The sequence below is a fragment of the Nicotiana tabacum genome, unplaced genomic scaffold (genome assembly GCF_000715075.1).
Source record: "Nicotiana tabacum cultivar K326 unplaced genomic scaffold, ASM71507v2 Un00007, whole genome shotgun sequence".
Lineage (NCBI taxonomy): Eukaryota > Viridiplantae > Streptophyta > Magnoliopsida > Solanales > Solanaceae > Nicotiana > Nicotiana tabacum.
The window spans coordinates 1,175,581-1,199,856 of record NW_027438245.1 but is presented as its reverse complement, the minus strand read 5'-3'; positions in this window follow the sequence as shown (position 1 = coordinate 1,199,856).

Genomic DNA, 24,276 nt, shown 5'->3' with positions numbered 1-24,276 from the left:
GATGTACTAGTCAGATCTCATTTTGTATAATTGGAAAGCTGATGGCATATTTTGAAGTCAATTCTCACTTGTTCTGACCAAACAGACTCTATTGGGGAATTTTTCTTTGAAGGGAAAAAGATAAAAGGGAACAGAATAAAAAGACAAAGGAAAAAGATGACTCCTTAACAAAAGAAACTATAAATAAAAACTTATCAATACGCAAGTACCGACCCTAATGGTCATGACATGCATATGTGGCCTATCTTCCGCCGTCAGTCATCTTTCAAGACCTTCAATTGGCAATTTCCCATCTGATTTTCAATCTTATTCGACTTGTAGTGCCCGAAGGTTTTCACTATCAAGCCTCTCTCATTTTGGTTTTTCTCTCAACTTTCATCGCCTTATGGTGCCTGTGAAGGTTTTCACCAATAAGACTCTCTCGTTTTATATCTCTCTCCAGCTGGGGATTTGGAGTGTTGCCGATATGACTCTTTCTGTTGGAGATTAGAGTCCTTTCTGCTGTGGAACAGAATGTTATGTTCGCCGGTAAGACTCTTCATTTGTCTGACTTGGCATCTTTTGAAGACTGATTAGAAGGTCTTTCTTTGGACCGTAATGTGGGTTTTTGGATAGGGCTAGAAACAAAAGGGTACTAAAGGCTCAAAAAATGCATTAATTTTGGGTTATTAGTTACAACCTTCGGAATTAGATTTATTTACAACGCAACCTTTGCCCCAGTTTCTTGCTTGGGGATATTTTAATTGATTTTTTTTTTCATTTTTCAAAACTATGACCGAGCCGTGAAACGCCTACGTATCCTCTTTGAGGAATCAGGTCAAACGTAGTTCCCAATTCCTCTTTTCATTCCGACTTTCTTTTGTTTGTTTTTTTTCTTTTTATCATTTCTCTTTTCTTTTCTTTTCTTTTTTTTCGCCTTTTCTCGTTTTGTTGTTTTCTTTCTTTCTCTTTTTTTTTCGTTGCTACTGATTCCGAACGAGGGGTATGAAAGAAAATAAATAAGGCTAAAAAGGGGTAACGAAGGATAAAGTGTTTAGGTAGCAGAACAAAATGCCTTCGTCATTCCAGTCTTCAAAACATGCCAAGTGAAAACAACACAATTGAACATAGATTTATAGTCTCTTCTGAGGGTGCTGGACTTGACAATTATATTCAACATTTGCCAATTTGTCGCACCGTTGGGCGACACTCTCACTCTCGTTATCATGAACGACCCTCATACCAATTTGGCGAATCTTGCTTTTAACGGTTTTCTTTGTGTTTAACTTGCCCCAGTTCCACATGACTCGGGCTCCAAATAATCTCAAACCGTTCTTATTTCCTTTAAATGCTTTGATCACCTTCCCAGGGTTTTATGATTAACCTTTAGGGTTAGGCACAAACTGTGTGCGCATGTCATGTCCCTAGAATCGGCATTGAACAAAATGATAAAAGGACTAAACAAAAAGCTGTCTGGAAATAAAAAAGACCGGATTTTGCATTAGACTACCGGTGAAATGGTTTGAATGTCAAAACAAACAAAATAACCAGAATAAAATCCTATCACAGCCTGGACAAACTTAAACAAACTGTAATGACAAAACGGAAAGATAAGACAGTTTGACACAAGACAATATCTGAATTACAACCTTAATAATTCGAACACCAGAAATGACAACAAAATAAGCCACCACAAGCTTCTCTCTTGCTAACCAAGGAACAAAGTGTCCTCCCACTTTATAAAAAAAAAACTGGCATCTTAGCCACTGAGCTTTGCATCAATACTGCCAAGACCATTACCATCTTCAACATCATCAACCTTAGTCAACAAGTTCCCAATAGGATTCAAGTGCTTCTGCTATCAGGCCTGATCCCCGCAAAGTGTGCATCATGATGTGCGAGCAAAGGATTCTGGGCGTCATTGTCTAGCTTACCACAAATCAACCACCTTCTTTCTTTGTGATTCAAAACGGGTTAGGATGGACTCAGTCGGTCCTCATTATTAACAACATCTTTTTCTTTTCTTTTTTTTTTCTTCTTCTTTTTTCTCGATTTTTTCATTTTTTCCTTTTTTCATTTCTTTTTTTTCTTTTTCATTCTTTTTTTTCATTCTCTTTTTTTCATTTCTTTTTTTTTTTGCTTTTCTTTTGTTGTGGTCGAATCTTATGGAGATTGCCTACGTATCATGACCCCGCATGAATCAGACCTTGCGTAGTTCGGACCACTAAAAGATAAACAATACTAAACATTTTTTTTCATATTAGAACAAACTGGGTTTCAAAGGTTTGAAGATGACCTACAACCTCGAAAATCAAACAACCCACATATTCTAATCAAAAGCTTTACAAAACTCAAAAATAAAAGGTCAGCTCCCTTTCTCTGTTTGAAAAATGCAACCAAACGGTTATTTTTGCAAATGTGGCCCCTTCTAAATTTCACATGAATTTTGAGGCCGGGGAGGATTATTTTATGACACTTTATACACTTGTCCATTCTTTTACGAAAATAACCTTTCGACAACTAAAAGATACTCTAAGGCTATTTTGTCAAGAACGACTTAAGACACTGCCGAAGCTGGCTCGGCTTATTTTGACTAAAAATTCAAACGGTATTCACGTGACCGCTGATTTTTTTTCTTCAAATTACAATGAAAACGCGGTGTTGCAAACACGGCCCTTCAGCGCCTCGGGGACGAAGATTTTTTAAGGCTGTGTGGGTCAACTGGACCAAAAATCCTAAATATGACCCAAAAGGTGGTTGTTTATGCAAAGTCAGCCTTCCGGCGTCACTTTCGGGAACATTCGGCTATGTATTGATAAAACAGCGTCACCCGACTTCTTTATGACTCTTTTTATCATTTTGTAAAAATGGAAAGCTCAATATTGCAAACACGGCCTTTCAACGCCTCGGGGACGAAGATTTTTAAGGCTGTGTGGGTCAACTGGACCAAATCTTAAAAATGGCCCGAAGGTGGCTGTTTATGCAAAGTCAGCCTTCCGGCGTCCCTTTCGGGAACATTCGGCTATGTCTTGATAAAACAACGTCACCCGACTTCTTAGAAATTTGACATATATATTTTGCTTTTTTTTTTTGTAAAAGGAGAAGTTGGATATCACCCGACTTATTTATGACAAAATTAAAATTTTGACATGTTTCTTTTTTTGTTTATTTGTTTTTGGCTATTTTAGCGAAAGGTGGGGTTGGACCCGATGAGGGTTGCCTACGTATCTCACATCCGGTGAGAATCAAACCCGCGTAGTTCGGGCAAATAAACTATTTTTGAGAAGACCCTTTTCCATTTTCTATATATATATATTTTTAAACAAACAAACAAACTATTATTTTTCATTCAAACAAACTATTATTTTTCATTCATAACAAACTAACAAAAAACATAAAACATTCCTTTTTTTTCAAAATTTCGGCAGAGTTTCAACACTACTTGGACATTGATTTTTTTTCTAAAAATAAGTAGTTATATCTCTACACTGTTATTTTCTTTTCACGATTTTTTTTAATCTGTGGAAAATGATGAAAACATACAAAATCTTTTGAATTTTCATGATTTTTTTTATTTTTATTTTTTATATTTATTATTATTTTTCAAAAATGTGGCATGGGAAACATAAGGATTTTCAAGACATCTTGGATTTCGCAAATGTTCCCCATGCGCTTTTACCAACATGTGAAGCATGGGGGGCATAGGGAATTCCAAGACTTCTTGGATTACACAAATGTTCCCCATGTGCTTTTTCCCAAAAATGAAGCGTGGGGGACATCGAGAATTCCAAGACTTCTTGGATTCCACAAATGGTCCCTATGTGCTTTTCCCAAAAATGAAGCATGGGAGACATATGGAATACCAAGGCTTCTTGAATTTCACAATGTTCCCCATGTGCTTAATTAACATAATAGCATGCTTATCTAAAAAATCGTGCCACTTTCTTATTTAACGTGATCAGCATGATAAGGAGTGTCATTTGTCCGCAAATATCATTGGTCCGCCAAATGACCCATTCACCCTTGAATAAATACAACATGTAGCACATAGGATGCCAAAAGATGGTCTATTATTTTCAGGTTGCTTGTCCTAGACGGACCCAACCCCTGTGTTGAGTCCCCTAAGTCAAATGCACATGATGCAAATAAATGTTCCTACTAGGGATCCAGCATGAAGCTTAGTTATTCTAGGTTCAAAACCTGGGTGTTTGTTCTAGACCTGGCTTACCCGAGCGGACAGCTCGAGCCGAGGGGGCAGCGTACCGGGAATACAGAAGCTTCACCGACTTAGCAACTTATCCGAACCTCGTTCTAAATTAGGATTTGACACTATATAGAAAAGAAGTCGTACGAAGTACGCCCTTCTTCATGATTTAGAAGACTCAGAAAGGATATGGGTTTCAGCACAGTTTATATACAGTTCACGTAATATCAAAGCGGTAAAAGGCAACCAATTAGCACATTAAGCACAAATCATGTAACAAAATCAGATAAAGCTGAACATAACAATTTATTCTAAGCTCGAATTTCTAACCCTGAACCAGTGGTTCTGGGTGTTTTTCCTAGCAGAGTCGCCAGAGCTGCCACACCTCCTTTTTCCGCACCCGATAGGGTACAAGGGAGTTTTTTCCAATTAAAGGACAATCGAAACGAGATTTATTTATTTATTTCAGAGTCGCCACTTGGGAGATTTAGGGTGTCCCAAGTCACCAATTTTAATCCCGAATTGAGGAAAAGAATGACTCCATATTACAGTCTGCGTACCAGAAATCTGGATAAGGAATTATGTTAACCCGGGAGAAGGTGTTAGGCATTCCCGAGTTCCGTGGTTCTAGCACGGTCGCTCAACTGTTATATTCGGCTTGATTATCTGATTGTACACAACTATGAACTTATGTGCAAATTTTAACTTTTTACCGCTTTCATAATTATTATTATTAAGAATGTGAACATCGCTTAAAACATGTCTTTGGACTGCGTCACATGAAATGCACCCACAATCCGGAACATGTTTTATTTGACGTTTTGGGATTTGGATTTGGGTTGCATGAAATGCACACCCAAGTTTAAGAAAGTAGATTATTAAACACGCACCTAAAGAGACTATCGTGTTTTTATTTTGGGAAGGCCGTGAAATTCGCTAAACGGCCCTCCTGAACTCTAAGTAATTTTAAAACAAGTATTTATTGAGGGCCCCGCAATTTGTATTTTTATTCGGCAAGGCTCATCTCATTCTTATTTTTTAAAGGAATTTGCAACGTCGTGGACATGCATCTCGAACCACGTTACAATCAATGTACCCGCGATTTAGAGACACATTTCAACTCCGCTGGGATTTGGATTTGGGTCACATAAATGTGCACCCGAGTTAGGGAGAATAAATTATTAAAGGCGCGCCTAAAGCAACTAGCGCATTATTATTTTTGGGTAGGGCCATGAAATTTGCTAAACGGCCCTTCCCGGAATCTAAGTATTTAATACATATATTTTATGAGGGCTCCGCAATCTGTACATTTTTATTTGGCGAAGCTCGTCTCGTTTTTTTTTTTTAAAAAAAGATGCCATTTTTATGCCTTTAACAATACTAAACCTTACAGCTCCTTTACAACTAAAATCTCATAACTCGTCAGAAATTTAATAAAATGAGTTTAGTGAATGAGTGTTTCGGAGGTAGTAACAACAAGTACTAATGCTAATTTTGTCCGAATGAACTAAGCAAAGGAAGGGACGAACAAATTAACATCAAACTTGTGTCATAGAACAACTAACCCAACTTAATTAAATGACATCAAATAAACAAGAATAACGTAACGGAAAATGAACAAAAATGCATACGGTGAAAACATAAGCAGAGAATTATCATACGAATTTCTATATTGCATCTTCGAACATTTAACGTAACATTTCCTTATCTAATACTTGAGGTTTACTAACCTGAACAAATAGAGACGGACAGAGCCATGGACCAGCCCTCAAACTCGACCTCAACGGAGAACCTCGAACGGGAACCCATGGAAATAGTCATCCAAGCTCAAACGGAACAGCTCGCGCCAGAAACTCGAGCGCGAACGGACTGAGGATGAATCGTGGATGCTACTGGGTTTTTTTTCGAGAGGTCCTTTGAACGCGATGGGGCTGAACGGAAGTTACTGTATGCTGGACGTGGAGATGGGGAAGGACACCAGGCTTCTGTTGGTGAAGCAGTAGAAACGCAGCCGTAGCTGGACTTGGGAAGGAGAAGAAACGCTGCCGCAGCTGCTCAACAACGCGACAACGCAACAACTGGGCATGCGAGTGGCAACGGGATAGTCGCCTGATATGGCGTTACTGGTTCGTTGCTGGGGGCGAGGAGGCAACTATGGTGGGTCGTTTGGGCGAGATGATGCAGCAGCCATGGCTGTCTTGGTGGAGTTGCAGCTAGCGAGCTGGGGGATAGGGTGGTTGACGGACTGTTTGGTGGTGGCGTTTGCTGCTGGTCCGTGGGGTTGAGGGGTGCGTCTGGTTTTTTTTTGGGTTAAGACGGGAAGGTGACGGACTGTTTGGGAGGTGGTGTTTGGACGTGAGGGAGTCCGGACTGGTGGTTTCGCGGTGGGAAGGTGATGGATGGTGGACGGGACGTCAGGTGGTGGTTCCGGCATCGGGGGCTGCTGGGAGGGTTGTTGACGGAGGTGGTGTTTGTTGATGGATGGTTTTGGGGTGGTGGTGGTGGTATTTTGAGTAGGGTTGCTGTAGGTTTTTCTTCTGTTTTTTCTTCTAAAGGAGGAAGGAGATGAATAGTCCTCCTCCAAAATTTTCAGACCAAAACTCCCCTTCAAATTTTCCAAGTCCGTGTATTTGTAGCACTTGCCAAGGAAAATGGACCCCACGTGTGTAGGGGTCCAAGATTTGTGTCCCCCATGCGCGGTGGGGTTCCCCGTGTACGGTGTTCCGTCCGTGTTCCCCACGCGTGTCCCCCATGTGTGGTGGACTCGGATTATTATGGGCTAGGTCCGAAAATTAGGCCTAAAAACCGGGTAGTTTGAACCCGAATATTATTCTTTTACCCGGACCTGAGAATAAGAACACGACGTTGCTCAACTAGTCCTATATAAATGAAATAACTACAAAAATAAGACTAATATTTAAAACAAAACTAGATCTTTTTTAATATTTTTTCAAGATTAAAATAGCTACAAAATATTAATAAAACTAGTTTTTGTAATTTTCGTTTTTATATAAAAAATAAAAATATGAAGTAATATTTTTTATATTTTTTCAAAATTAAAATGACTACAAAACATTAATAGAACTATATGTTTTGGTAATTTTCGAAATTATATAAAGTACAAAAATAAAGTACAATTTTTTTGTATCTTTTCAAGTTTATGAGAAATACATAAACTAAAATTTATATATATATTTTTTGTAATTTTCTCTTTTGCGATAAAATAAAGTAAAATAGTCCAAATAGCTATATTGGACCTAAATTAAATATTTAAGCTAAAAATGTAAAAGTTCCCGGGGAGGGTCAAAAATCATGTGTCTACATGGATGACGTGGCTATATAAAATATTAAATTAAATCTATGTCAGCAGCAATTGAACAACACGCACCATCAAAAGTGTTTATTAGTAGCCATTTTTTCAAGTAAAGGTGTTCAAATGGAAAACTCAAGAGTTTATATATCGGCTTTACAAACTGATGTAAGTTTAAGTGGCCAGGAAGTCATTTCGCCTTCTTAAACTCCAAACTATCTTATCTAAATTGAAATGAAGGGAGTAATTTGTAAGGTTACATATAGGGGTGGCAAATGGGCGGGTTGGGCTGAATTTGGGCGGGTCAAGATGTGTTAGGTTAATAAATGGGTCATTGCCCAACCCAGCCCAAAGTGTACTTGGGCTAAGATGGGTTGGGTCAAGATGGGCTAAACAATGGGTCATAACCCAACCCGCCTAATTTAACTCATATTTTAGAACCATGATCATCTTGCATAAAAATAAAAGTCTTTTACCTTAAAATGCATAATCTAAAAAAATTTTGGGGGTGGGTTGGGGGTAGGAAGGGTGGGTAATGCAGAAAAAACGAAAAAAAATAGAAAATTAAAAATTAAAAAAAAAAGTAATTTTTTTAGGGGTTTGCGGGGGTGGGGGTGGGAGGGGGGACAGAAAAAAATAGAAAATTAAAAATACAAAAAAATACTTTTTTTGAGGGGAGGGTGGGTTTTGCGCGCAGGGGGTAAGGGTGTGGGGTGGGGGTACAGAAAAAAACAGAAAATTGAAAATACAAAAAAAAAAAGTAAATTTGTTTTTGAGGGGAGAGGGGGTTTTGCTGGGGGGTGCAGAAAAAAATAGAAAATTAAAAATACAAAAAAAAGTAAAAAAAAATTTTGAGGGGAGGGGATGCAGGGTGGGTGGATGGTGTAGAAAAATAAAGAACATAAAATTGAAAAAAAAAGTAAAATTGGGGCAACTAAATAAATTTCTATATAAGTTGGGTTGAGATACCTTTTGTTTTGGGTGAGTGTCAAATGTTGTATTTGGGCTGCTTAATGAGTCAAAATGAGCTATAAAATATAATGAGTTAACTTAGGCTCAGCCCAATTAACCCATGAGCTAAAATATTTGTAATCCAACCCATTAATTTCTGGACGGATTGGACGAATTAAATGGGTTTGGGCTCAAATTGCCACCCCTAGTTACATATATACATATGCATCCAAAGCCACTTATTATGTAGTATAATAATATGAACCAGACAATCAATAAAAAATAAGAAAGAAGTAAGTGTTGGCAATTTAGAGACCGTTTGGACATAAGAAATTTCCTTTTTTTCAAAAAAAGAAAAATTCAAAACAATGTTTGGTTATGAAAAAAAGAAAATTCAAAACAATGTTTGGTTAGAAATTTGGCATTTTCGGTCGGCAGTAGAAATCTTGATATCGAGGTCGGAATGGAATTTCGAAAATTTGAATAGGTCCGTTGTGTCATTTGTGATGTGTGTACAAAATTCTAGGTCATTCGGATGAGGTTTGAGAGGTATTTGGATCGGTTGTGGAATTCGAAAGTTTAGAAATCCTTAAGCTTGAATCCGAGGGTGATTTGGTGTTTTAATGTTGTTTTGAGTGTTCCGAGGGTTGGAATAAGTTTGAATGGTGATAAGTGACTTGTTCGTATTTTTGGTTGAGCTCCCGAGAGCCTCGGGATGATTTCGGAAAGTTTGAACTTGAGAAATTGCAGCTGGTGTTGCTGCTTCTGTCATATCCACACCTGCGGATTAGGGACCGCATGTGCGAGCTCCGCAGGAGCAAAAAAGAGGCACAGGTGGGTGGAGGACCGCATGTGCGGCTTGGTAAACCGCATCTGCGATGCCGCATGAGCGGTAAGGCGACTGCAGATACGAGGGCTGTGTTGTTAGGTGAAATCTGCAGAAGCGGATATTTTCTGTAGAAGCGAAAGCGCAGGTGCGCTTATGGGATCGCAGGTGCAGAATCCCTGGGGCAGAAAGTATATAAGCTCCCCTTCACGAATTTTGGTCATTCTTCCACCATTTTTGGTCGATTTTGGAGCTCCAAACAGTGATTTCAAGGGGGAATCAAATGTTTTTAGTGATGTAAGCTACTTGGACCTTGTATCTTATGTTTATGGCAGTTATTCCCTTCCTTAATCATGATATTAGTGGGAAAATTTGAGAAGAAATTGGGAGATTAGGGCTTGAAATTGGGAGTTTAAATTGGGGATTTAAGGGGCCATTTGAGGTCCGATTTTGATGATTTTGGTATGTATAGACTTGGGAATGAAAGGAGTTTCTAGTTTTGCGATTTTTGTTGGATTTCGAGATGTGGGCCCGGGCGGATATGAGCAAATACGGGATTTTGGCTCTAACTATTTTCATGTGGGTTTTGTTCCCTCGGCATGTATTGATGATATGATTCTGATTTTGGATAGATTCAGGGCGATTTGAGGTCGAGTCTAGAGGCAACAACATCGCGGTATAGATTTTTGTCCGGTTTGAGGTAAGTAATGACTGTAAATCTTGTCCTGAGGGTATGAAACCCCGGAGTTCACATCGTTTCACTAATTTGAGGTGACACACATGCTAGATGACGAGCGTGGGAGCTTGCACCGTTGGGGATTGTGACATGGTCCATCCCATACGACTATTAAGTCGCATATTTGTCTGAAAACTATTTGATACTATTGTGTTTTGGAAAGTATTACTATGTTTTGGGCTGAATGCCATATTTAGGCCTCGTGTCAAGCTGTTTGGACCCTTAGGAGCTTTTTACTACTACTCCTTACTGTTTTGATTTAATAGCTGGTTCTGATTGATATTACGCTCGAGAGGCGGTTTATGATACATGTCTTGTCGAGGGGCTATTTACGACTTTCATCATTTTTGTTTTAAACTTCATTGAATCTCTCTTGAAACTATTAGAAAGACATTTTTCAAAGCATTTTTACTAAAATTGGATTTTAACGAGATGACTTGATTTATATACTGTTTTGGAAACATCTTGTACTTACTGTGGTGTTATGACATGGATTATGTATTTTCTTACTGCTCAGTCTTTATTTACTTTTATTACTTACTGAGTTGGCGTACTCACATTACACCCTGCACCTTGTGTGCAGATTCAGATATTTTTAAACCTGGTAGCGGGTGTTGATTACTTAGTGGCAGGTCCATCGGAGTTAGAAAGGTAGACAACTGGCATTCGCAGCCTTGCTCTTCTCCATCTCATCTTCCTTAGACTGTTATAGTAATTTCCATACTGTGGTAGTCTTCATTGTATTCATACCTTAGTAGATGCCCGTGACTTATAACACCTCGATGTCAGGCTTGTGTTTTCTTTCCGCACTTGTTACTCAGACTCATGTTATGGGATTTTATTTGATTAATAGCCTAAAACGTTCCTTTTATGAAATATTGGTTTGATTTGGGATTGTTTCGGCTAGCCTAGTTTCACAATATGTGCCATCATGACCGCGTCGGTTCTGGAGTCGTGAGAAAGTTAGTATCAGAGCCTAGGTTACATAGGTCTCACGAGTCATGAGCAGTTTTAGTAGGGTCTTGTGGATCGGTATAGAGATGTTTGTACTTATCTTCGAGAGGCTGCAGAACCTTTAGGAAATCCCACATTCTTGAATTCTATAGTGCGTCATTGATTCAGCCCTAAATATAACTCTTGAAATTTCTTCCACGCGTTCGTATGCGTGCATGAGCGCTCGGTATCAGTTATGCTTTGACGGCTTGTGATTCCCTGATCGAGTGGTGAAATGTGATTTCTGTGTGTTGATGTCGGGCTAGTCTGGAGGACTTGAGGCCGGGCTTTGCTTGTAGTTTGAGCACTAAAGTGTTGATCGTGTGAGCACGTGCTTTTGGGATTTATATGTTTGATAGTGTCCCTATTAGGGAAAGTGATGATTGGACGACTACGTGATGAGTATGATGTGACTGCAAGATGCATTCATATGATTTGAATGTGACGAGAAAGGTTTACTTGAGGGTAGAAAGAACTATCTGGTGCTTGATTTTCATCGTGATTTGATGCATAACCCCGAGTCATGGGGTGTATTGAAGGATCTTTTCATGTTGTCTAGGTGGGAAGTGAAGTAGATTTCATGCTGTTATATGAGTTCAGACTTAGGAAACATTAAGTGATTACATGATGTTTATGACGGTGGAAATGGATGAAGAGATGTTAGTTTGAGGCAAAGCAGGTGGGTTATCTCCTGCGGGGTGTTATGAGGTTTGTGTGATCCCTGTGTTATTTGTTGGGAGCCCTCTTTTACTAGTGAAATATGTGTTGAAATTTGAGTTTGGATCGCTTATGAGAGTGGGCATGACTGTTATGAGGGTGAATACGAGATTGCAGATGATTTGAAGTACTAGATGGTTTGTATTGCACGAAGTTTAATACCCTTATAGTATTAGGGAAGATAGAGTATGGGCATTTGCAAGTTTTTGTGTGTTTTAACCTATGGCTTTGAGCCAAGTAGGGGAGTCTATTTTTTGATAGGTTGATTGCGTGGCTACGAGTCGTATTAGTTTCAGCTTGTGGTATACCGGTGAATCAGTTGTGGCTTATAGAGGTTGAGATCGAGGATAACTCGAGTAAAGGAAAATTTAAATGAGGGTTGTGTTATGCTTTATGGGTATATGAGAAACATTGGATGGATTAGTTGTTGTTGTAAGGGATGTAACGAGTATGGAGTAGGAGATCACTCGGTTGCTTGGAAGGATGGCTTACTTTCTAGGGTGTTGGAGTACTAATGAGAAAGGTCATTCAGTCTATTTGAACAGTCTAATTGAGATTTAAGCATAGTGGTTTAGAAGGAACTTGGATAAATAGGATAGCTTGGTAGTAGGTTGAATTGGCACGGTAAGAGATATGATTGGTTCTTTGGGTGCTTATGAGGTATTGAGTTTGTACAGGTGTTTCATGGCAATGCTCTTGGGTTTTTGGTGACCTGCGTAACTTGGTTGAGTTAAAAGGATTCAGTCTTGACGGTTTGGTTTTGTGCAAATGGGATTCGGAGAGTTCTTGATGGTTTCTACCACAGTTATGGATGTATATTTTCTACTGGCATGAGGAGTATGTGATGTATAGTGATTTTCTTCTAGATGAGATCAAATGGAAAGCTCTTGGCTAGTTGAGTAAGTAGTTGCTTGTGGCGAGGAATACATTATGAAGTTCTCATATTTATCATGGGATGGCATGGTTTATGCGGTATGTTGTGTAGGATTGAGAATCGCATGTGTAAGGTCACGGTTCAGTTCCGAAAGGAAGGTCATGAATTCTTAGGCGGCATGGACAGTTTCAGATGACTAGGTAAAAGATATTACTAGTTGGTATGGCTTGATGAGAGTATGCATTTTCAGAAAGGACAATGTGTTTGAGTTAAGGACACTTCATTAGTATTGGGGCACTCTCTGGTTTGATCGACGACTAATATTCGAGGTTGCTTAGTGGCACAGAAAGATTATAGGGGTGTCCCTCGTGGAATGATTGATTATCGGAGGTACGTGAGATGTTCGGACGGTGGAGTTGGGGTCGGATATAGTGATTCGAGTGCTTTATGGATTTGGAGACTGGGAGTTCTCATAAATAAGTTATGTCGTGGTTGTGGACCGCGTATATCGGTATTGTGTGGTGACTATTGGTGGTTTGGAGACCCGAATGGATCTTTTGTTGCTTAGTATGGTGGATTTTGATGTGATATGAGGTATGGATTAGTTGTCTCTGTGTCGTGTTATTTTGGACTGTCATGCTAAGACAGTGACATTGGCTATGCCGGGTGTGCCACGGATTGAGTGGTGAGGTTCGACTAATTTTGTTCCCAATAGGGTGATTTCATTTTTGAAGGCCCGACTGATTGTTGGGAAGGGCTTTCTTTCTTACTTGGCTTTTGTGAGGGATGTCAGTTTAGAGACTCCTAGTATTGATTCAGTCCCGATAGTGAGGGTTTTTTCGGATGTATTTCCTGTAGACCTGTCGGGCATGCCACCGGACAGGGATATTGATTTCGGTACCGATTTGGTGCCGGACACTCAGCCATTTCTATTCCATGGTATCGTATGGCACTAACGGAGTTAAAGGAGTTGAAGGAGCACCTTTAGGAACTCCTTGATAAGAGGTTCATGAGTAGGCCAATATGGATGTGTGTTCTGCATCGAGTCGACTTGGTTGACTCCGAATTGCTATTCTTGATGGATGTGTTATTCAATTGTCATTGAGCTTATTCGCGTTCGGGAATGATCTATGAGTTACCTTTTCGTGTTGTGAGGAGTTGTGATTCGTTGATTTTATGCACAAGTGATATGGTTCTATTTGGGATTTATAGCAGAATTTGAGTGAGACGGGTATTTGGGTGTTGCATGATGGATTGCGTAGTGGATATGTTCTTTTGGACTGGTATGACATTGCGTCGTTTGCTTCTCCGTGGCTATGGTGATTCATTTTTAGTACTAGACATCAAATTGCGCGTGGTTGTTGATTTTGAGCATGGTGATTTGAGGTGTTTTCATGTGGATCAGTGTTTGGATAGGGTCGCGCATTGCAGCGAAGTTATGTTGAGATATGATCCTTCGGGTTAGATTCGTGTGCTCTGGTTCTACGATGTGTGATGGGTTCTCAACATTGTGTTGTGGTGGTACTGGCAAGCTTGCGGTACAACTCTCTCATTTGAGTTATTTTCCATGATTTGAGTACATTTGGATTATTGCTTGTTAGTGTGCGAATTGCACGGGTTGTGGCTTTAGATTGTATTGAAATATCATGTCACTAGAGTAGTCGTCTTGGGTGAGATGAGGTCATTGGGATCTAGAATGAATACTATCAGATTCGATTTCAGCATGTTGGAAGGATAATATTGGAATTCGGCTTAGAAATTAACTAAGGTTCTTGCTGAAGGAGAGGGAACTCCATGACTGGTTGATCTGAGGAATGGTTATGATTTCTGCGTGTTTCTTTCATCATTGACAATATACGAAAGTGTTGGATTAATTTGATAAGAGGTTTATTACCGATATTCGGTTATTTCGAGCAGCTGCTGTGATTAGAAGTTATCGCTACGAGTGTGTGAGTTATGTGGTATATCATATAATTACATCTAGGGTTACAGATATGGTTTGTTACAGCTTGTTTAGACTTATACAGCGTATAGATGAGAGATTCTGATCTTATAGATAAGTTCGGAAGTGGAAATTTGGTTCTAAGGTTCATGGGCTTGGTTGGATTGTGAAATTTCAGTAATATTGCGTTATCAGACCTATATGGGATAGGGTGATCTGGGATCATCCCCGGGTATGTGCATGGTAAGGTTATACAACGATTTGTTGGCTTTTAAAAAACCTCTTGGCACGTTCGAGGACGAACATATGTTTAAGTGGGGGAGGATGTAACGACCTGATAAGTCGTTTTGAGCATTTGCACTACGCTCGCCAGTTCTCAGGCATGACTAGTCCCGTATGATGTATTATGACTTATGTAAATCATCGGTTTTGGTTTTCAGGTTAATCAGAATAGATATGAAGAATGATTCTCAGCTTGAAGCTTTAAATTTGAAAGGTTTGACCCACTCTTGACTTTTTAGTATTCGATCTCGAATTTGAATTTTTATGATTTGGTTAGCTCCGTTGGGTAATTTTGAACTTAGGAGCGTGTTCGAAAGGTAAATTGGAGGTCCGTGGTAAAATTAGTCTTGAATTGGCGAAATTAAAAATTTGACATTTTCTGGTCGGCAGTAGAAATCTTTATGTCGGGGTCGGAATGGAATTCCAGAAATTTGAGTAGGTCCGTTGTATCATTTGTGACGTGTATGCAAAATTTCATATTATTCGGATGAGGTTTGAGAGGTTTTTGGATCGGTTACAGAATTCAGAAGTTTGGAAATCCTTAAGCTAGAATCCGAGGGTGATTTGGTGTTTTGATGTTGTTTTGAGTGTTCCGAGGGTTGGAATAAGTTTGAATGGTGATAGGTGACTTGTTCGTATTTTTGGTTGAGGTCCTGCGGGCCTCGGGTGATTTCGGATAGTTTTCGAAAAGTTTGAACTTGAGAAATTGCAGCTGGTGTTGCTGCTTCCGTCATATCCGCACCTGCAGATTGGAGACCGTAGGTGCGAGCTCCGGAGGAGCGGAAAAGAGGCGCAGGTGCATGGAGGACCGCATGTGCGGCTTGGTAAACTGCATCTGTAATGCCGCAGGAGCGGTAAGGCAACCGCAGATGCGAGGGTTGTGAGGTTAAGTGAAATCCGCAGAAGCGGATATTTTCCGTAGAAGCGTAAGCGCAAGTGCGCTTATGGGATCGCAGGTGCGGAATCCCTGGGGAAGAAAGTATATAAGCCTCCCTTCGCGAATTTTGGTCATTCTTCCACCATTTTTGGTTGATTTTGGAGCTCCAAGCAGTGTTTTCAAGGGGGAATCAAGTGTTTTCAGTGAGGTAAGATACTTGGACCTTGTATCTTGTGTTTATGGCAATTATTCCCTTGCTTAATCATGATATTAGTGGAAAATTTGAGAAAAAATTGGGAGATTAGGGCTTGAAATTGGAGAGTTTAACTTGGGTATTTGAGGGGCCATTTGAGGTCCCATTTTGTTGATTTTGGTATGTATAGACTCAGGAGTGAAAGGAATTTCTAGTTTTGCGATTTTTGTTGGATTCCGAGATGTGGGCCCGGGGGCCGGGTTTGAGCAAATTCGGGATTTGGGGTCTAATTTGATAATTTTCGTGTGGGTTTTGTTCCTTTGGCATGTATTGATGATATGATTCTGATTTTGGATAGATTCAGAGCGGTTTGAGGCCGAGTCGAGAGATAAGAGCATTGCGGTATAGAATTTCGTCTGGTTTGAGGTAAGTAATGACTGTAAATTTTATCCTGAGGGTATGAAACTCCGGAGTTCACATCGTTTCACTAATTTGAGGTGACGCACATGCTAGATGACGAGCGTGAGGGCTTGCACCGTTGGAGATTGTGACTTGGTCCGTCCCGTACGACTATTAAGTCACATATTTGACTGAAAACTATTTGATACAATTGTGTTTTGGAAAGTATTACTATGTTTTGGGCCGAATGCCATATTTGGGCCTCGTGCCAAGCTGTTTGGACCCTTAGGGGCTTTTTACTACTACTCCTTACTGTTTTGATTTAATATCTGTACTTAGTCATGCTTGTTTAACAAAAATGTTGACCGCAGTTAACTTTAATCAATTTTAAAGGCCAAATTCAATAATTTTCTTAAATCTCACATAAAAGTTTTTTGGAAATGCGCCCGAACTGCGCATGCAAATTGAGGAGAAAGAAAATAAGGTTTTCAAGGCCTCAGAACACAAATTCGAATTCTAAAATATAAGATGGTCCTTCGGGTCATCACAAGAAATGATCACAGATACGCCAAACTGATGACAAAGATAGCATCGTACAATTGAGAACCATATCCTTTTGATAAGCCAGAAATAATTTTATTAAGGAATGACCAATTGGTACTCATATACATAAAAGAAATTACATACGAATCAGCCAAGAACTATCTACTTACTAAAATACTATATCAAACTATCCATAAACTAATGTGATCCTTCATTCATGAAATAACAACAAAACAGAGTTGACTATCTACTTCTCTATGATCTGAATCACCGGATCAGTTCTATTTTGATTATCTTCAGGAAATATAGCCTCGAACAAAAAGCATACTCACTTGCGATCCCTTCACAATTAGTAAACGAATATTGAAGTACATGCTTTTCTGCATGTGTATTTGCCTCAGCATAACCCTAAATCTTACAACACTATTCACCTATCAGAATCTTTGCATCATCCTCTCAACAAGATGGACCTCTAGTGTTTACGGATGAAACCCTGGTGTAGCTAGTACGTTCACCATATGCGACCACCTTATTAATTTCTGACTGAAAACATACACATTAGCCACCCCTTCCGACGTAGCAGATGAATATATTTGATATCGGGATCGGATTCCGATTTCGGAAGTTGGAGTAGGTCTATGGTGTTATTTGTGACTTGTGTGCAAAATTTGGGGTCAATCGAACATGATTTGATAGGTTTTGCCGTCGGTTGTAGAAATTGAAATTCCAAAGTTCATTAGGCTTGAATCTATGTGTGATTCGTGTTTTTGATGTTGTTTGAGGTGATTTGAAGGGTCGACTAAGTTTGTATGATGTTTTAAGACTTCTTGGTATGTTTGGTTGAGATCTCTGGGGCCTCGGGTTGATTTCGGGTGGTTAACGGATCATGAGTTGAATTGGAAAAGTTGCTGAAGTTGAGGACTGCTGGTATAACCGCACCTGTGAAGCCTTGAACGCAGATACGAGCTCGCAAGTGCGGGTGAGGTCCGCAGATGCTGAGTTTGAAGGGACGTGAGCAGGTGGTCGCAGGTGCGAAGGCTTTCCCGCACCTGTGTGACTGCAGATGCGGCAATAGGACCACAGAAGCAAAATAGGGCAGTGGAGCTGGGCTCCGCAGAAGCGTAGGGTTGCTCACATAAGCGAGTTAGCAGAAGTGGAAGGTTGGGTTGCAGGTGCAGAAGAAGACGCAGAAACGGACTTTGAGTCTCTCCTGCGAAGCCGCAGAAGCGGCTAAGATGGTCGCAGAAGAGAGATTGCTGGACAGACTATTTAAAACGAGGGTTCTGAGAGTTTCACCATTTCTAACATTTTGAGATCAGGTTTTGGCGATTCTTGAGAGGATATTCGAGGGGATTCTTGAGGTAAGCTCCTTGTACTCGTCTTTGATCAATAATCTTGTTTCCCCATTAATTTATTGTATGGTCTTGAGGTGAAATTTGGGGGTTTGAGGCTAGGGATTTGGAGAGTTGATTTGAGGGATTTAGGTGATGATTTGGTGTCGGATTTTGATGAATTTGGTATGGTTAGACTCGTGGTTGAATGGGCTTTCGGGTTTTGTGACTTTTGTTAGTTTTTGAGACGTGGGCCTGGGGCCGACTTCAGATTTTTTATTTATAATTTCGTATTTTCTTGTGGAATTTATTCCTTTAGCACGTGTTGATTGTACCGTACTGTTTGTGGTTAGATTCGAGACATTTGGACGCCGATTCACAAGGCAAAGGTGTATTGGAGTAGAGATTGGCACGGATTGAGGTAAGTAACAGTTCTAAATCTGGTTCTGAGGGTATGAAACCCTGGATTTTGTGTTATGTGATTGGTTTGAAGGTGACGCACATGCTAGGTGACGGGCGTGTTCACTATAGGAATTGTGACTTGGCCCATTCCATGGAACTATAAAGTTGAATAACTTGTTGTTTGCTATATGCTCTCCATGTGTTATAGAAATTTGATTGTAAATCATGTTAGAAATCATGTTTAGGCTATATGTTGGTACTGTTGGGACCCACAGAGGTCGTGTTACATGTTGAATTTACTTGCTAATTGCCATTTGTACCCAGTCTCGTTTTTACTCACATATCATACCTCAGTCTCTATTATTCCCTATTGATACACTATATCATTGATGTTTCGGCTGATTTTTATGATTTCTGAGAGCCCAAGAAACTGGAGAGGTTGATGATTGAGTGAGGCCGAGGCCTCATTGCGAGGATATTTATGGGATCGGGCTGCATGTCGCAGCATGTTTCATTGATTTACGCCATGATTGGCTTGATATAGCCCTTAGGCTGAAGGAGCCCCTCCGGAGTCTGTACACACCCCCAGTGAGCGTAGGTACCTAGTGAGTGCGAGAGCCGAGTGTCGAGCGAGTGAGAGGAATGAGTGACTGTGAGGGAATGAGTGATTGTGAGCTTGGGGTGAATGGGAGGACTGAGTGACTATTGCTCTGAGATGATGCATTTGATTTCCTTATTGTTGCACTTAATTGCCATATATCACTGCTTTGAAATTTCTAAGAGATATTATATCCGATTTTACTTGAACTTGACACGTATAAACTGATTTGACTTAAATTGCCGGATTTGAAAGCATGTCTACTCTCTTTTGTTGAGACTACTGAAATTGAACTATAACTGTGTAGCTTGTCACTATCTTCAGTTCTTTATTTAGTCTTGTTACTTACTAAGTTGGTTGTACTCACGCTACACCCTACACTTTGTGTGCAGATCCAGGTGTTTTCAAATGCGGTGGGTGTTGATAGTTTGCCCAATTGACCTTTGGAAACTTCGAGGTTGTTGCCCGACGCTCGCAGTCCTTGTTTCTCCTTCCATATCGTTCCTTCTTTGTATTTAGTTTCGGGTTTTCTTAGTCATTGTTGCGCCCCCTTTTCCCTTGCGGGGAGTACGGTTTTCGATATTCATGGGGAAAATAACTCGTTTCCTTTTGGGAATTGGGTATTTGAAGAGTTTTCACCTAACAGATTATGGTGTGTTAGGGCACCTAGAGTAATTAACTCGTATAACTAGTTTGCATCACCAGAGATTAGGGTAAGGCTCTAAATAACCTTGAGTGGAAGGTGTTAGGCACCCTTCGCGGTCCACAATGGTGGGTCTCAGCCGAACTTAATCTATGTGAATTAGTCATTTTAACAAATAAACGATTTCAACACCTATTCTCAAATAGAGGCATGTTTTCACATTCTAAACACATGTCTGATTCAAGTAATGAAAACAAGGGAAAAGGTTTGAACAAGTTGCACATATATAAAGAAAAGTAAATTCATTTAAACAATGAGAGTTGGGAAAGAGGGATCCTAGGTTGGTTAGCCTACAAGATCATATCCACACAATGCCCGGTAATCACTCCTCAATGAGGGGCTACACATGATATTAGCGCATAGTCATCATATCCTTACTACCCAATTCCCTCCCATTGGTCATAGCCTAAAGCGTTTAAGCAACCTTGAAAGATATCCTATGCGTGTACTACCTATCCCTCCCTTGTGGCCCTGGAGGTATTTAGGACATCTAATTTAGGTAGTTCTAGACCATCCTAAGGTACTTGAAGGGGAAAATCTAGGCGTCAACCAAAACAATTAGGACTGCATTCAAAGAGGGAACAATTAAAGGCTCATATTTTACCTCCACAAACAGAACAAGTGAGTGCACGTCTCAAGCAACAGTTTTCAGATATTTAAGAGGAACTCCAAAACAAGATATCTAGGTGAGCAGAGAATATGCAATATTAAGTTGGACCAAAGTGTCAAAGACCTATTCAGCTTGCCTACTGATTTTAGACCTGTTGAATATGAGCAGTCACAAATAATAGAACATAGTTTTTACAGTTGCAGGATTTTTAAATCGCCCTACAGGCTTGCCTATGCGTATAATATTGATGTCCTATGAGCATGGTATCTATTATTGATCAGGAATGCATTAAAACAATAAACAATTTATAAACGGACAATTTGAGATCCTATGTGCGTGCTTTCTAGTAATATTATTTAACGTAGTGTTGGCGACTATTAAAGAAATGAGTAGGTTAGTCGATTTGATTCAGAACTTACAGGAACGAGTTGAGCTGATTTTAAATCTGACTAAACTGGTTTTAGATCCAATAGGCATGATTTCTAATTGAACAAGGCGAAGCAAGCAGAATTTATTTGACCAAAGTGAAATCCCTATAGGCCTGATTTCTATTAAAGCTGATTTAGACCCTATAGGCATGGTGTCTAATTATATAAAAGTAAAGCAAGCAGAATTCATTGAAACCAAAGCAGACCCTATAGGCATGTTATCTAACAAACACATTTGAATCAAAATAGACCCTATAGGTAGGTTATCTACCCAATTTTACCCACAATATACGACTACACTCCTTTTTTCACTAATCGCACCACTGTTTATTTATAATTAATTATTACAGACCAAGAATTGAATGAATTACATAAATAGAACAGAAATTAACCTATAGGGAGCCTGAAGTAGGCCCAAAGTGATTTCCAAGCCTCCAGTAGTCTCAAATTCCCAAAGTTCCATAGCCATTTTCATGTCTAGGTGTGTCAGAGTTCCCTAAGGACCTCAAGGATCCCGAGCAGTGCTCACACCTAGAACTTTCTCAAATAATAACTGATTATTGTGCAGTGTGGAAGTGCCAGCCCTGATATGCCAGAGTTTAGAGAGATCTCAAGGGTCTCTAAGCAGTACACATACCAGAGGGGCAAGACAAATAATCTAGGAGTAAGTGAAAGTGCATAATGATTTGAAAGAGTTTATTAGACAATGTAAAGAAAGGTTTTAGGAAGGAAAGGAATTTTTGAAAACCCATACTGATTTAGTGATAAAAAATAGTTTGAGGAAAGTATGAAAACAATTTGCAATGAGAACACAAGTCATAGAACAAACAGCTTTAGGAAGTACTTTGGCAAACAACTTTCACACAAGGGAAGAGGGGTTGGGAACATAGAGAGTACACTTTAATGGAGCATACAAACAACAGGATACATAGAGTTTTTGAGGGGTTCTATAGAACTAGTGGGTTAGATAGAATGCAGGTCATGCATCAAAGATCACAGCAGAAACATGTCGAGGACATCTAAACAGCACAGCTAGAATCACTCTAAGGAGATTAACTAACTTAGCAGGAGTGAGGCAGAACATGCAAAGACCTAAATAAGCATGTTGGGCAAGTATTAACAAGTGAAGGCATGCTAATTACACAAAAGTAGAGTTTAGGCATGCTAGATATGTAGAGATGTTACACAAGATAGCAAACAAGCAAGTAAAGTGGAAACATGCTAATCACATATTTGAATAGGCAGTATTAGGCATGCTGGGTAAGCAGTAAACAGAAGCAATAATGGACTCAGGCCATATGAACTAAGGCAGTAAATAAACACATAGGTTTAGATTCTTAAAATTAATCAGAAGCATACCTAGTTAAAGAAAGAAAACACAAGATGTGAGAAAGGTATTATGCAATTTCCAACCTTGGCTTGCAGCCGGTTAGAATAATAGAGATCACAAGTAGCAGAGAGAGCCTTTTAGAGTGTAAAAGTGGTAGTTTCAGAACTATTGTTCGTATTCAGAAGTGAGAATAGGTAAAGACATATATAGTAGTCAAGAGTTAAACAAAATAAGGTAAAGAATTAATTATGTAGCAATCAGGGAAATTCACATAATCAGTCATACACGTAAAATCAGTAAGTCTTTCCCTTAATCAAGGGATAAATCACTCAATGGTAAAAGCAGGGCAGATATTTAAGGAAGGAAATCAAGTAAGACTTGGGTACATGGTAGGTAATTAGGGGTGAATGCACATGAGTTCAATTAAGGAAACAATTAGTAAGAATCAGCAAATAACATCGTTGATTCAAATAAGGCAAGAGAAAACTAATTAAGGCAAGAAGTTAAATCAAATCGAGTAGAGAAGTAAGAATCAAAGGTTTTGTTAAAGAAAATAGTTCAAATCAAACCAAAATAAGAACTTCAGAATAGTCAAGGGTTTAATTAAAAGAGAAAATCACAAAAAGAGCCGGCAAATATCGCAGACAATTCAAATGATAAGGAAGAAATATTCAGGACCCAACAAATAGGTTTAACGAAGCAAATTGGTAAATCAAAAATTCAAAACGACCCTGATTTAAAGAGAAAATATAGCCAGAATAAACATAGCATATTAGGATAAAAAATTACAAGACATCTAATTGGTTAAAGAAAAATCACAAGAACTAAGGCAAGAACAAAGTCAGTACACAAGTACTCAGAAACCAAACAAAGAATGTCAAAAAAATTAGGGCTCTTAGTATAAACGAGTTAAAGTTAGAGCAACCTTATGAAATCAGTTAAAACATATAAGAAATAGAAGATTAAACACTCAAAAATATCAAATATTTTGGAAAAAGAAATTTTCGGGAAACCCTAGTTTAGAAAAATGAAAAACCATTCGAAAATCAGAGGGTTCTTGTAAAAATCAGCAAGTTCTTGTAAAACTCATATGAAATAGGCCCAAACCATCTCAGATCTGTACAGATCTAAGAAGTTTAGAAGGAAGAAATTAGGGTTTCGAGAAGAACAACACAGAGATGAAGAAGCAAGCTTAGAAACCCATAGATCTAAGGCGATATAGGAAGATCTTACACAGAATCAAACCGGAACAGCCTGAAACAGGCGATAAAGGGCCATAGATGCAAGCAGACTAACCCTGGTCCCTTGAGGACCCTGGAGATGGTGATACCAATAGAGGAGAGGCCATTAGAAGCTTGGGGGTGATGAGGAACCATCATGAATGGCCATAGATGAGTGATGGCGAGGTCCGATTAGGGTTTAGTCTTGAGAGCATTTGAGAGAAGAGGGGATTAGGTGACAGCGGGGAGGGTTTTAGGAAGGGGGAATCTGGTCCGTTGGGGGTCGTTAGGTTAATTATGGAAAGGGGGAACCTGGACCGTTGATCAAAATGATCAACGGCCAGGATTTGGCCGGGTATTGGGTTAGGCGGATGGGTATTGGGCCTGGGGTTTCTGGGCAGGTTTAAGAGGTTAAGATTGGGCTAGTTAATAGGCTACGTTTCAAATGAAAAAGGGGCTATTTGTTAATAGCAATATGTAATTAATTGCTAAAACAATTTTAAAAATGGTTAGTAAATTATAAAAAATAATTTTCATGCATGGAAATATTTTAAAAATATAAAAGACTATTTTCCGGTCAAATAATGCATGCATAGGGTATATTTGCAAAGTAATTGCAATTGCATCCTAAAAATACAGATGTGGCTATTTGTACAATAACTGAAACGTAATACAAATGCAAATGATAAAATTAAGCCACAAAAGTTACTAAAACTATTTTATGATATAATTTAGTGATTTTTTTATAAAATAAATGCTGGAAAAAATTAGTTAAAATATTTAAAAATGTAGAAATTATATGAAAAATATTAATTGATGCACAAGCAT